At 43.1% G+C, this 15,799-nt stretch overlaps 1 pseudogene; it reads left to right on the forward strand.

Moving 5' to 3' along the window:
* Nucleotides 1-4,542: 4,542 nt before the first annotated feature.
* On the forward strand, nt 4,543-4,662 carry LOC134896411 (5S ribosomal RNA; annotated as a pseudogene).
* The last annotated feature ends 11,137 nt before the right edge of the window (nt 4,663-15,799 follow it).

Below are 15,799 nucleotides of genomic sequence, written 5' to 3' on the forward strand. Positions count from 1 at the left end.
AACCATTCTATGCTGTACCAGTTCTGTTTTGTAAGCCTGAAGTTCTCTTCCAGTATACCTAAACGTGTCATCATACATTTCAGTGATATTATCTAACAAATTGGCGAGCGCAGAAATGTATTTATAATTCAGCACTCCTCTAGCGGTGCGGGTGAAATCTAACGCGATTAAGAATTGAATCCCGGTGGATTCACTTATCAGATCAGAGGCCGGATGCTCTGTCTTCTCTATCAGGTGCCTTTTAACAACGTGCTCGTAATGGGTGTGAGTATAAGGAGCTTGGGCACCACGGTGTATGTCTTTCATTTTGTCATGTGATACAGTCATTACTTCAGGCAGTACTTTTCCAATATAACACAATCCTTCAGAGTTTGGGGCAAGCCACTTGTACGCCTTTCTCCCGCATATGAAATATGCATCATCGGGGAGAACATATGGGACGGAGTAGGACATAACCATATTACACACCTTCCATGTGAAATCTCCTAACCCTAATTCTTCCATCTGCTTAGTACACGTATCAGGTTGTACGATATGTGCACAGTATCCTGGTGATACCTCTCCAACTTTAGTAATCCTATTTCCTAAGGTATACCTATACCGGAAAGATTTTCCTCTACTGGCTATGTGGCGTACAAGCTCTGTATCTGTAGGCATTCTATCTGCTCTATGCGAAAAGGTCATGGTGTGATTACTCCATGACACTTCCCAATTTCCCGGTTTTCGGGGATTGGAGATGTTGAAACATAATAGGGACCTATCCACATGGTATTGGTGGAGCTTCAAACTAGGAGGGCTGGAGATATTAAACCTCCGGTCCACCGGTCTCCCACCATTTAACTCAAGTACCTCCTCTATCGTTAAAGGAAATGGTACTAGCCCTGATTTGCTATGACCCTGAGGTACTTGAGAGCATACCCAACAATCTGTTTTGTTTAACACATTACCCACTAAGGAGTGATAGTCACTCAATGGATGCCGGTCCATATGGATATTAAAACTGGATTGGCATTTCTTAATGCACCCATCCTCAATGACATTGTTACAGAGCCTACAGATACAGTTTTCTTCAGCTAACAATCCTTCACAATTCCTTCTATGGTCAATGCTATCGGATCGTTTTCTGATACTCGCCTTTGCTTGTTGATTATGTTGTTCTCGGAAAACTACGCCTCCATCTTTATCATCAGAACCCATTCCAGAACCTCTCTCGACCTCCATGGTACTCTCGCCGGAACAGACTGCTCTGGTCAACATCATGGTTAACAGGAAAATCCGGATCACAGTCTCTTGGGGCAAGTCCATCTTATAGGAGGAAACGGAGAAGAATGAGAAGGGGGGAAAAGAAATTTTAGGGAGAGGGGATGGGAAGTGGAGAAAAACAATAAAAGGGAGTGGGGAGTCGACAACAGCTCTTGGTCTTGAGATTTTCACGGCTCAGGTGCCGCCTCAGTCCTCCTGGAACAGACACTCCAGTGATACAACCTCTACCGTCTGTTCCTTATCACGGGACTTCTCTGGATCAGCAACCTTCTTGCAGTGGGATGAATGAACCCAAGTCTCTCTCTCAGCAACCTTCAATGCTGTAGTGCTAGTCAATAAAACCTGGTATGGTCCTTCCCATCTGTCAATAAGGCAACCTGAGCGTAGAAAATTCCGTATCATTACATAATCCCCAGGTTCAATGTCATGACAATTACTATCTGGTAAATCAGGAATCACCAACTTCAGATTATCATTTTGATTCCTCAACTGTTTACTCATGTTAATCAAGTATTTTACAGTTACTTCATTGTTACACTTCAAATCATCCTGAGGGTTAATCATAACATGCGGTTGTCGACCAAACAAGATTTCAAAGGGAGACAGATTAAGAGGGGACCTGGGAGTGGTTCTGATGCTGTACAGTACAATGGGTAAAGCTTCTGGCCATGTCAATCCTGTCTCTGCCATCACTTTACTCAGTTTATTTTTAATAGTGCTGTTCACTCTTTCGACCTTCGCACTCGCCTGTGGACGGTACGGAGTGTGCAGCTTGCTATCAATTCCCATCAATTTACACATTCCTTGAAAGACATCACCTGTAAAATGGGTACCCCTATCACTTTCGATAATTCTAGGGATACCATATCTACATACAAATTCCTGCACAATTTTCTTAGCAGTAAACATAGCGGTATTTGTGGCCGCTGGAAATGCTTCGACCCAATTTGAGAAAACATCTATACAAACAAGTACATAGTTGGGGGGAGGGGGTTAGCGACCAATGGTGTCTAAAAGAATTACACTTTAGGTAAATAAATTAAGATACAATTTATTAGTACATAAAAATTCTCCATAAAATTTAAAATGACAAAACCTTTTCTAAAAAATGGGATAAAAACTATACATGCAAATATAATACCAGTTAAAAGTGAATAAATAGTAAAAAGATTCCTTAACTTGGTATGTAGTCACTGCCAGATAACCCAACGCGTTTCGTCCTTAAGACTTCATCAAGGGGTGTAGGCAAACTGGGACCAGGCTTCTATTTATACCAGTATTAGTCTGATGTCAATTATGACATCATTTCCTGTTGCTATCACATGATACTTTTTAATAGACTAAGAACTAATAGTTTACATGAGGGAGTTATAAATTTACATACTGTATGAGTCCTATACATAGATCAGTTAACTTATTAGCAGATTTGGAGTTTAGAAAGTCATATAAAATCATCAGAAGTTGCGCCGATGCGCTTTCCGCCCCACTTCCGGTTTTTCGGCGGCGCGTCACTTCCGCCCCACTTCCGGACGCCGGACTGCGCATGCGCCCGCGGCTCTCAGTTCTTCTATTAGTAGGGAGCTGAGTGTAGAGGTTCTTTGTTTTCTTAGCGGCGGCCATCTTTGTGGAGGCTTTTTATTGATTAGCTCTATGCGGCGGCCATCTTATTGGAGACCAGTAGTACTGACATTTATGGCATAAAGGTGAAAAATAGAAAAAAGGGGAATTAATAACGGAGGCATTACAGCATTTCCTCCTAAATAAACGAGCAACATGTGACCTAAGTGGAGGATTATCCATATGTATATATTGTCTAAATAAATAATATGATATAAAGAAACAGTTGTTTATATAAATGAATATAAAAGCAGTTATTTAAACATTAGCTTGCATAATGCATGTGCAAGTTTGGGCAGTGCTAAATATTTTAAGTGCTTAGTGCAGGTATGAGCACTGACATGATAAATACAGTATGCTAAATATTAGCATAACAATTTATGCAAATTAAGGTGATGAATTCCTTGAATATCTGAGTAAAAATGATATGAACCTCGTCTTTACATCCAAGATCAACCCAGAGTCTATCGAATTTCTTGATCTGGTTTTAATGGGTAAGGATAATAAAATCGAGACAAAAAACTTCATTAAAGAAGTGGATACGAATAGCTACCTGCACTACAGAAGTAACCATCTAAAGAAATGGAAAAATAATATCCCCTTCTCCCAATTTAACAGAATAAAGAGAAACTGTACCAACCAGGAAGAATACGAAGCCCAAATTGAGAAATACAAACATAGATTCAAAGATAAGGAATACCCTACGAATATACTGGAGGAAGCAGCCACAAAAGCAAAAGCCGTAGAAAGATCAACACTACTTGAATATAGGACCAAAGAAACAAAAAAGGACTCTATCTCCTTTATCACTACATATAACCGTCACGAAAAAACCATCAGAGACTCACTCAAGAACCATTGGGGAGTCCTACTGATGGATCCAATACTCAAAGAAATTCTACCTCCTCGCCCCGAGATCATCTTCAGAAAATCAAAAAATCTTAAAGATACACTAGCTCCAAGCATGTTACGAAAGGATACTAAAGAGGTTTCAAGTATGCCAAAATGCACTGGTTCCTATAAGTGCGGTCGATGCAATATCTGCAGGTACCTACACCCAGTGAGGAAGACCTTTACAGACACGGAAAAAAGGGAGACTCACAAAATCAAAGACTTCATAAATTGCAATACCCAATCAGTAATCTACCTGTTAGAATGTGGGTGCGGTAAGCAATATGTGGGAAAGACAAAGAGACCCCTCAAAATGAGAATCCAAGAACACGTCCGCAATATAAAGAATAAAATAGAAACACATGCAGTATCCAGACACTTCAACTCAACACATAACTCAAACCCAGAGGCATTGACTTTTAAAGCTATCGAACTGGTGAAACTGGGTGAAAGAGGTGGCGATTTGGCCAACAGACTATCACGAAGAGAAATGTATTGGATCTTCCAATTGCAGACACTTCATCCAAAGGGATTCAACGATTACTACGAAATTGCGCCGTTCCTGTAATCTCATTCCTGGCACCAGGACTACACGGTCGGATATACAAAATACAATTTATGCAATAACCACTATATACTCTTTATCCCCCCCCCCCCCCCATACCTAACCCTCCCGCCCCCCCCCCCCCCCCCCCTCATCCCACTCACCATCCCTCCCATAATATGTATAGCAGTATCATAAATAACGCTGACACATGTATGGTAAGTGATTTCTACAGTCAAACCACACTGGACATGCCCAATCTCGTCCGATCTTGGAAGCGAAGCAGTGTCGGGCCTGATCAGTACCAGAACAGGGAGACCACCTGGGAAGATCAGGTACTGTAACCAAACTAATTGAAAAAGCCTACATGAGCATGTCAGTTGCGACACCGTAAAACTGCTATACTAATTTTTCACTAAGCACGATACGTATCACACTAACACTACCCCGTCCCTCACTGCCCCTATTTATCTGCATCAAGCACTGTAATTCACTGCCCTAATCACCTTAATTTGCATAAATTGTTATGCTAATATTTAGCATACTGTATTTATCATGTCAGTGCTCATACCTGCACTAAGCACTTAAAATATTTAGCACTGCCCAAACTTGCACATGCATTATGCAAGCTAATGTTTAAATAACTGCTTTTATATTCATTTATATAAACAACTGTTTCTTTATATCATATTATTTATTTAGACAATATATACATATGGATAATCCTCCACTTAGGTCACATGTTGCTCGTTTATTTAGGAGGAAATGCTGTAATGCCTCCGTTATTAATTCCCCTTTTTTCTATTTTTCACCTTTATGCCATAAATGTCAGTACTACTGGTCTCCAATAAGATGGCCGCCGCATAGAGCTAATCAATAAAAAGCCTCCACAAAGATGGCCACCGCTAAGAAAACAAAGAACCTCTACACTCAGCTCCCTACTAATAGAAGAACTGAGAGCCGCGGGCGCATGCGCAGTCCGGCGTCCGGAAGTGGGGCGGAAGTGACGCGCCGCCGAAAAACCGGAAGTGGGGCGGAAAGCGCATCGGCGCAACTTCTGATGATTTTATATGACTTTCTAAACTCCAAATCTGCTAATAAGTTAACTGATCTATGTATAGGACTCATACAGTATGTAAATTTATAACTCCCTCATGTAAACTATTAGTTCTTAGTCTATTAAAAAGTATCATGTGATAGCAACAGGAAATGATGTCATAATTGACATCAGACTAATACTGGTATAAATAGAAGCCTGGTCCCAGTTTGCCTACACCCCTTGATGAAGTCTTAAGGACGAAACGCGTTGGGTTATCTGGCAGTGACTACATACCAAGTTAAGGAATCTTTTTACTATTTATTCACTTTTAACTGGTATTATATTTGCATGTATAGTTTTTATCCCATTTTTTAGAAAAGGTTTTGTCATTTTAAATTTTATGGAGAATTTTTATGTACTAATAAATTGTATCTTAATTTATTTACCTAAAGTGTAATTCTTTTAGACACCATTGGTCGCTAACCCCCTCCCCCCAACTACCTTTAATTATACAGGGAATTGCCATCCCTGTTAGGGGTTAAGCAGACGCCCTTTTAAATATTTAGGGAGTGTCAGAGTGTTATTGTCGTGATCTATACTCATTTTTAACGTTGGTGAACACAAGTGGCGCAATAATTTTTTCTATTTTTAAACAAGTACATATTTCAAATTTCGACAAGGGGGTAATTGAATGAAGTCAATCTGTATTACCTGGAAAGGGCCGCCGGCAGGTGGGATATGGGATGGTTCTGTAGGTATTGCCTTTCCAATATTCTTTCTCAAACAGGTAAGGCATGACATTGCTCTTTTACTCGCATGAGAGGAGAATCCTGGGGCGCACCAATATGCTCTTACCAATTTGCACATCCCCTCCTTGCCTAGATGAGTCAGCCCGTGAGCTGCTTCAGCCAGACATGGAAGATATGCTCTGGGGGCCACTGGTTTACCATGTCCATCCGTCCAGAGTCCTGAGGACTCCTGGCCATATCCCTTTGCCTTCCAGACTGCCCTTTCCTGTGTGGAACACAAATTTTGCATCTCACACAACTTCTGTGTGTTGATGGTATTAAATACCATCAGTTGTGTGGTGTCTGTCTGTCTGGGGGTAGCGGCTGCTAACTTAGCTGCTTCGTCTGCTCGGCTGTTACCAAGCGATACTGGGTCTTGGCTATATGTATGTGCTTTACATTTGATAACAGCCACTCTGTCGGGTTCCTGTATCGCTGTTAGAAGCCTTTTTATGTGAGCTGCATGCGCTACCGGTGTACCAGCTGCCGTCATGAAATTTCTGAGGCGCCATAGGGCTCCGAAATCATGGACTACCCCGAATGCGTATCTAGAGTCGGTGTAAATATTGGCTGATTTGCCCTTAGCCAATTCACATGCTCTGGTTAGGGCGACCAGTTCAGCAACCTGGGCTGAGTGAGGTGGGCCTAGCGGTTCCGCTTCTATGGTGCCTTGGTCATCTACGACTGCATATCCAGTACACAAGTCTCCCGAGTCTGACTGTCTATGACAACTACCGTCCGTGTAGAACGTAAGTTCTGCATCTTCCAGTGGGTTGTCACTGATGTCAGGCCTTGCGGTAAAATTTTGGGTCAAATATTCTATACAATCATGAGTATCTTCCTTTGTATTAAATCCTCCTTCCCCAGTACTCTCATCCTCCACCCTTTGGGTCTGTCCAGACACACTTGGGAGATATGTTGCAGGATTTAATGCACTGCATCTCCTTATGGTGATGTTTACGGGGGCCATTAGTGCCAATTCCCATCTTGTAAACCGCGCTGATGAGACGTGCCTGGTTTGGGCAGAATTTAACAAGGCTGACACTGCATGCGGTGTATGAATTGTGAGGTTGTGACCTAGCACGACGTCTTCGCTTTTCGTTACTAGCAATGCTATCGCAGCAACGCTTCGCAAGCATGTGGGGAGGGATCGCGCTACCGTGTCTAGCTGAGCGCTGTAATATGCTACTGGCCTGCTGGCATCACCGTGCTTTTGGGTTAGTACGCCTGCCGCGCAACCAGCACTTTCTGTTCCGTATAGTTCAAAGGGTTTCCCATAGTCCGGCATACCTAGTGCTGGTGCCTGCGTTAGGCACTGTTTAAGTCTCTCAAATGCTGCCTCAGACTCGTCTGTATGCGAAATCCGATCAGGTTTGTTTGAGGAGACCATTTCCTGCAAAGGTAACGCTAACATGGAAAACCCTGGGATCCAATTACGGCAATACCCACACATTCCTAAAAATGTTCTGATCTGTTGCTGGGTTTGTGGCAGAGTCATGTCTCTAATTGCTTGAATTCTATCAGCGGTCAGGTGTCTCAGTCCTTGTGTTAAACAGTGTCCCAAATATTTTACCTTAGTTTGGCATAATTGCAACTTGTCTTTGGAAACCTTGTGTCCTGTGTCTGAAAGATGAAACAGGAGCTGTTTCGTATCCTTCAGGGATGCCTCCAATGAATCAGAACACAGTAGTAGATCATCCACGTACTGTATTAATACTGATCCACTCACTGGTTGGAAAGACTGTAAACAATCATGCAAAGCCTGAGAAAATATACTTGGGCTATCTATGAATCCTTGTGGTAATCGAGTCCATGTGTATTGGACTCCTCTGTATGTAAATGCGAACAAATATTGACTGTCAGGGTGCAGAGGTACCGAAAAGAAAGCGGAGCAGAGGTCAATAACAGTGAAAAATTTCGCAGTGGGAGGGATTTGCATTAGGATGACAGCTGGATTTGGCACTACGGGGAACTGACTCTCAACTATTTTGTTAATCCCCCTTAGATCCTGCACTAGCCGGTAACCCCTCCCCCCACTCTTTTTCACAGGGAAGATGGGACTATTAGCAGTGCTGGACGTTCTTACCAGAATGCCCTGTTGTAGCAAGCGCTCTATTACTGGGTAAACTCCTAACTCCACCTCTGGCTTCAGAGGGTACTGTGGGATTTTTGGAGCTATCCTACCATCTTTTACTTGTACAACTACTGGAGCTACGTTTGCCATTAATCCAGTGTCCTGTCCATCTTTAGTCCAAAGTGACTCTGGTATCTGAGATGTCATTTCTTCTACTTGGGAGGGAGTCCTATTTGTCATAGTGGTATGTGACATTAATTTTGACGGGGAGTCTAACATGTCTCGTACTTCCTGAGCGTGATTCTCAGGTATGTCCAAGAATACACCTTCAGGAGTACAATAAATGACGCACCCCATTTTACACAATAAGTCTCTTCCCAGGAGATTGGTCGGTGCCGATGCAGCCAGCAAAAAGGAATGCTTGGTATGTAAAGGCCCTATTGTAATCTCTGCTGGTTTGCTAACAGGGTAATGCTGGACTACTCCTGTTACTCCCACGGCTGGAATTGTCCTACCAGTGGTCCTCATGCCCACTGTCGAATTTATCACTGATTTGGCCGCCCCTGTGTCTACAAGAAAGTTTAATGATTTACCAGCTACATTGATTGCAATTTCTGGTTCACTTCCAAGACTTGCAATCAATTTTACTGGCTGCAGATTACAGGTATGGCCACACCCCTATTGGGTATGGTGACCTCCCTGAATCCCGCTGGCAGCAACTACTTGTGAGGGAGTTAGCTGGGAACTACCAGAGGTTTGCCAATCTCTGTTTGGGGGGTATCTTTTTGTTTCCCCTGCATGTGGCTCATAACTCCGTTTCTGCGGACCTTGCTCCCAATGTCGTGTGTCGTGTCGTTGTCTAGGGGGTTGGTATGAGTTTCGTACATTCTTTACTCTACAATCTCGTGCCATGTGTCCCTGTTTATGACAAGAATAACAAGTAACCACACTTGACTTACCCACAGGGTTTGGTGATACAAACAAAGGCTGCCTTGTGGTCAGGGCCTGTATACTTACGGCCATTAACTTATCACTTTGTTGTTCCCTGTGTCTGGTGATCTTCCTATCGTGATCAATAGCAGCCTCTCTCAAAGTAGCCACAGACAGACCTCGCCAACATGGTTGTGTGGTCTGTACCCTAGTCTTTAATGATTCTTTTAAACCATCCATCAGTACCGATACTGCTACTTCTCGATGGTTTATGTTTGTTTTAATGTCCTCTATGCCTGTGTATTTTGCCATTTCTGATAACGCTCTGTGAAAATACTCTGCAGCTGTCTCTGACTGTTTAATGGAGAATATCTTGTTCCATCTGACTACCGCTGGGAAATATTCTTTTAACTGTAAGTTTATTCTTTTTACATTGTCTTTGTTGTACACATCTGTAAGAGGTACATCCTGATCTAATCCGCAATCAGCTAAAAATTGAGTTGCGTCAACATTGGAGGGTAAACATGCTCTCAGCAATATCTGCCAGTCTTTATTGTTGGGCTCTACAGTGTTACCTAAGTCTCTGATGTATTTTTGACTGGCAACTAAATCTTTTCTAGGGTCAGGGAATTCAGACACGATGGTCCTTAATTCCATTCTGGAAAATGGGCTATACATGGCAATGTTCCTCACAGGGGTGACCCTTGTTGTGTCAGTTTTCCCATTTGGAACAGCTATTACCCTAACAGGATTAACTCTAACAACATCACTCTGTGTGGGTTCTACAGCCTGTGGTGAAATGGCTTCAGCATAGTGTATGGTGCCGTACTTACCTGTAGACACGACCTCACCTATCCCTCCGCTAGGGGCCTTTGTTACTAATCTCGTGGGTGGAGCTGTGCCTACTGTGGTCTCTGCTATGGTGGCTGCTAGAGAGAGCGCTGAAATTGTTGCCGATTCGTCTTCTTGATCACACTCCTGAGGAAAGTTCAAAACAGGGTACAACTTGCACGGGTTAATACTTGCATTGGTTAATTGGTTAACATTATCTTTAACATTTATACAGTTGCTAAGTGTTTGTGTGTTACACCTTAGTGCGTCATTCTCCGCAACCAATTTCTCTCCTGATATGTATGGTGGCGGTGGGGCCGTGGCTATCAGTTTTCTGATTGAGCCAGATCCCGCCGCCTGAGCCAATCCTCTCTGTATGTCACCTTCCTGCTGCCACAACTGTAAATAATCGTAATGTTTGATTCGTCTCTTTGTTGATTTAATGAGACATATCCTTCTCCTTAAATTCGTTAACACCTCTGTGCTGAAGCTACCTACTCTTGGGAATTTCTCCCCGTCATGTACTGTCATTCTCTCCCATTCATCACATAAAGCTTCTGTGTGACTTCCGTATTTCTCACACATTACATACCTTGCCGACCCAATTGGTCGGTTCACTGAATCAACCCGAACCGAGGTTGATCGCCCCCTACCTGAACAAGTGGCCCCCATAGTTCGAAGGTGTTGCTTTATTTATTTAACCAACCCTTACGCAAACCAAATGTCCAAAATAGGCTGGCGGTGGCGGTTTACCGAGTACCCCACTCACTCGCCCACGCCGACCAATACGACCTGATCACACCGATATGGTGCTGGCGTACTCGACCTAGGGCCCCTGCGACCTGAACCTCTATTTACTGGAACCTGTGAGGGTGCTCCGAAGAACACTTACTCTTTCCAGTAACTATTGGTTGCTGGATAGTTCCTGAGTGAGCAGCGAACTTCCCTTAAAATAAAAAAAAATTACACAAATCACGTTAGAATGTACAAATAGCGTTTATGACCTTTGTACACAAATAGTACCGGTCAGGTTTACTAATGCACACAATTACGTGCGGTACAATCGTTTAGTACACAAGCAACTAATCTTATGTACTGAGCGACCAGTGGAATCGAAAATTACGGCTGCGAATTCCTTCAGCCAGAGCTTATATGGCCTATATGGGTGTTGCACCAACCCTTTCTTGGTGTTGTGCCTGTGGACTGTATAGCGGACTTCCTTGTCTGCTGTACCTGAACCTGTTGGTCTGCTATGACCTCCTGGTCTGTTACAGTATGACCTCCTGGTCTGCTACACTCTAATGCTCAAATTGTATATTTAACCAGGGATGCCTCCCTAGCCACCATGTACGTCACTTACACGCATGTACCTCACGAGTACTCTACTTTTCTTGTGGTTCAACCTGTAAAATTGTATACAACACACTCACTCACCACATGTACACTTTTGTTTCTATTTCTATTTCTGCGCAGAAATGTCTCTTTAGACCAGATGTGTTACAAACTAGGAGAAGGATCTATTAATTTAAATTTGGAATTAAAAAAACATTTTTTTTGTGCGATTTATCGCCTGGCGTTATTTACCGCGTGGCGCTACTTATCGCGTTGAGAGGAGAGAAAAAGAAAAGAAAAAAAAAACTTGTGATTTGAGTTACGTGGGCGTACCCGTACGCTCCGTTGCGTATTATATGCTGCGTGCGTCGGCCCTTGGATTGCGTACGCAAGTCTCAGTCTTTTGTTAGAGACACGTGTACGCAAAGCAAAGATCCACCGTAACACAATTTATACGTTTATCAACTATAGAACTGGCAAACAGGAGAGTGACATACGAAAATACACCAATGAAAAGGAAATGCAGATATATATGTGTGCGTGCGTGTGTACGCAAGACAGAAAAATAAACAGTTTTAAAAAGACACTATTGTTTTGTTCTTACCTCCGGTTCCCGGATTCCTTCAGCACCCTTTACTAAGAGAAGCAGACGCTTATCCAAACAGCACTACGAGGAATATGATCTCCCGCCCTTTGCTGCTGGATAATGTCTGCTGAAATTACCTAGTGCAGATATGTGAAGGACAGGACGAGCCGCCAATTGATAAAGCTAAATATTTATCGTATATAATACCCTTTATGAGGTCTAAGAACACTGTACGCTATTTATGTATGAAGTACCGTAAGGGTACGCTAGTTGCGTAACAATCGCTTTGCCGTGATCGAGACGCTCAAGCGTCACGTTCACTCACGGCCAAGAGATCACAGGCAGGCACGTTATTGGCTGTTAACTAAAGTAATGATTCGCTATAACGTAGCGAACGCTCGGGACCACGAGGAGATCACCAGCGGAGCTGACGCTCACTATATTAAACCTTTGTATCTAAACCATAAACAGTGTATTGTGCAGTAAAACCTTAGTGTAATGTTAGAGAGTAAATGCAACACAGTATAACCTTATTACCTTAAAAGCTGTTTGAGCGTCACCGACGCTCTGAGAATACTTAATACTATAAGAAACACACAGATACCGTGCTCAGGGTCCAACGCCTAAAATATATATTATGAATGCTATACTTGCAAAAGAGTTAAACACAATACAAGTCATACACTACAATATAACATAGACTACCTAACCAGATAACTACACAAGAAATACAATACAATACAATTTAAGGGAAAAATGAGTGAGAAAGAGAAGGAGAGAGAGAGAGAGAGAGAGAGAGAGAGAGAGAGAGAGAGAGAGAGAGAGAGAGAGAGAGAGAGAGAGAGAGAGAGAGAGATTTGCCCACAATAACAAGAAGATCAATATAGTTGCGGAGAAACACTTACGCACAAGGGGAAACGATCGCATGCGCCTCGATATCCAGCTCCCGATTATCAGCAATGAGAACCGTTGAAGAGAGTGAACTGGATATGGTCGGCCTGCCTATTTATGCCCCACACACAATACAATTCAATGGTCCCTACAATCTCATTGTTCATTGGACACAGGAATTCGGCTTCGCATTATAACAAAAGGTCATAGGTTGATTCATACAGGTGGGCTGTGACTATTTCCAACTGCTCAGGTGGGAGGGAAACTGGGTTTCCCGCCGCATGGGTAATAAAGTGCAAATAAAGTAAATGTTCATAAACTTCTTATGTCCATAACTATTCGCACGAGCGATTGATCTGCTTCAAACCAACACCGGAATATTTCTAATTAAATATTCTTCCGATGGATACTAAACACCACTGTATTACTCCTGTCTGACCCTTCGTATCAAACAAAGAGGGATTTCTCTGTTCATGAACATTCTATATTAACCAAACTTTCAGAATCTATCAAAGGGACCATGATCTACAAAATACATTATTAGTGAAAATATGTAATGATTGAGTCGCACGCTACGATCGCATAAACTCTACCGTAAATACGCATACCATGCGCCTGCGGGTGCCCGCGACTGTGAGTATGCGCACGTACGGGAGAGCGCACGCATGCGCAGCACGGACCTGTGTGAGGTGCAAATATGGTAGTGTGCATAGAGATATTTTTCTGACTTTGACAAGTGGCTATGCATTAGGACCTGTTTGCCCTTGCATCACAGCATGACGACCTGTCTGCCCTTGCCTCACGGCATGACAATGTTGTTACCCCTACCATCAGGCAAGTGAGGACCGCTGTGTCCGCGGTCAATCCAAATGTTGTCTTGTCTGTCAGGGTCTTCCAGTCATCCAAGTCTGCCTTGCCAGAGGTCCGTGAGGTGTCTGCCTTGCCAGAGGTTCGTGAAGTGTCTGCCTTGCCTAAAGTTGTGCCAATGCCTGATTTGTCCAGAATCGTGCCGATGTTTGCCTTAGTCGATGGCTTTTCCCCAGGAGGGGAGGCCGATGTCCAGATTCCAGAAGGGGTAGTTGATAACCTGTCACCAAAAGGTTCATCAAACCCTGAAGCCCCAGGAGGGGTTCCAGTTTCCGTGTCCAGTTCTGAAGCCCCTGGAGGGGCATCTGATCCTGCATCCCTAGAATGGGCGTCTGATTCAAGTTCTAGTATTAAACATTGTGCCTCAGAGTTGACTTCCAGTTTGAACACAGCTTTCCCAGATGTTATCCAAAATTCCTCCAAACACTATCCTGTCGCATCTGTTAGTTCCAGTTCCAAGAAAGATCTCTACTTTAATACTCCAGGGAATATCGTCTTTGACAGAGATCTTGTTCAATTCCGTGCCCTGGCTCGTCAGTATCTCATCTACATCTTATCAGTATCATCAATCAGCATTACTCCTGCCAATGCAGTTATTTCCTCAGATCCTTCAGAGGGGAAGCTTTGGACTGGGCTAAGCCTTTCATCAAGTCCAAAGATCCATTACTCACTGATCTTCCTGCCTTCATTAAAGCAGTACAACAAAGATGCACCCCAAAGTCAGCCTGTTCAAAGTCATCCGAAGATTCAGATTCTGTCGTATCCACTTCCAGTCAGTCTGCCTGCTGCGGTACATAAAGTTAATCTAACTGTTCCAGTTAAGGAGACTTCATGTCTTGCTGATTCTAAGGAGAAATTTCCTCCCCTACCGGTCCCAGGGAAGAACCTTAAAATTTGTCAGTCCCAAGTAGGGGCTTCATGTCCTGTTGGTCCAAAGAAAGGTCTTCCTTCTGTCAAGCCTGAAAAGAAGTCCAATCTGTTGGTCCAGCTAAAGACTCTCAATCGGTTGATCCTGACCAAGACACAGACCCTATTACCTTTAATGGGAGGTTGGAGCAATTTTGAGATCTGTTGTTCAAGCTCAGGAATTGGCTCCATGCCTTTCCTCCGATTCTGAAAAAAATCTATTCTTGTGCATAGCCTTCAAGGGGGATGCTCTGGAATGGCTTAAACCACTCATCTCTTCTAACAATCCTGTTCTTCAAGACTTGGAAGCCTTCAGTAATGCTGTTATTAAAAGATTTAGTGGTCATGAAATAGATTTTTCTGAGTGCTCTGGGAGTCCTGCCTTGTCTGCCAAAGAACCACCTATTACTGTAGTCTGATCACCTTTGAGGAACCAGCACACTAATAACTCTCCATCTCACAAGAACTGCAGCCTTTCTAAATCTTCTCCAAAACAACAAACCAAGTACTTAACTACTGGCTGAATGTCATTTTAATCTCCATACAATTGGTCTTCTGAAAATTCTTGTCAGTGGAACCCATCATCTGCTCAGTCTGTCAAATTTTCATTTCCTGATAAAAAAGCTGTGATATTGCCTTGTGACGTTGACTCCAATTCGGATTATGACTCAGTAGCTGAAGAAGCTCTGTTACTGGAGTCATCTGTAAGTTATAACAATGTCTTTATGCTTCCAGTGGCAAAACCTAAACGGTCCCATAAGAAGAAGAGTCATCGGAAATCTTGAATTTGTGATTTATTTCTAAGACTTTTTTGTTCCCCTTAGTCCTGTTTGAGTGGCCGGAATCCACCCTGAAGAGGGGGAGGGGGGAGAGAGGGGGAGTACTGTTATGATTCTGTTGGTGCATGTATTCCCTCTGTTCAAGGTCAGCTGACTAGCTATTCAGTATACACCTGGTGTCAGCTGACATTTAACTATCCATCACGGTCTTTCCTGTGTTTTCTGTTCCTTAGGCTCTCTGTGTACATGCAGCCGTGCAGGTGCGCAGGGTTTATAATTACAGTTAACACTCCCAGCCAGGCTTTTTTCATTGGTTAGTGTAACTGTTCTAAACCAGCCTGCTGAGTCCTCCCACGCTGGTTATATTATATTATTTTCCTGCCTGAACTCTCTGCACTGCCTGGTGTCTTAGTCCAAGTGCCTGTTCATGCCGAAAAGCCTGGTTTGCTGGTTCATGTTAT

Source organism: Pseudophryne corroboree, chromosome 3 (genome assembly GCF_028390025.1).
Source record: "Pseudophryne corroboree isolate aPseCor3 chromosome 3, aPseCor3.hap2, whole genome shotgun sequence".
Classification (NCBI taxonomy): domain Eukaryota; kingdom Metazoa; phylum Chordata; class Amphibia; order Anura; family Myobatrachidae; genus Pseudophryne; species Pseudophryne corroboree.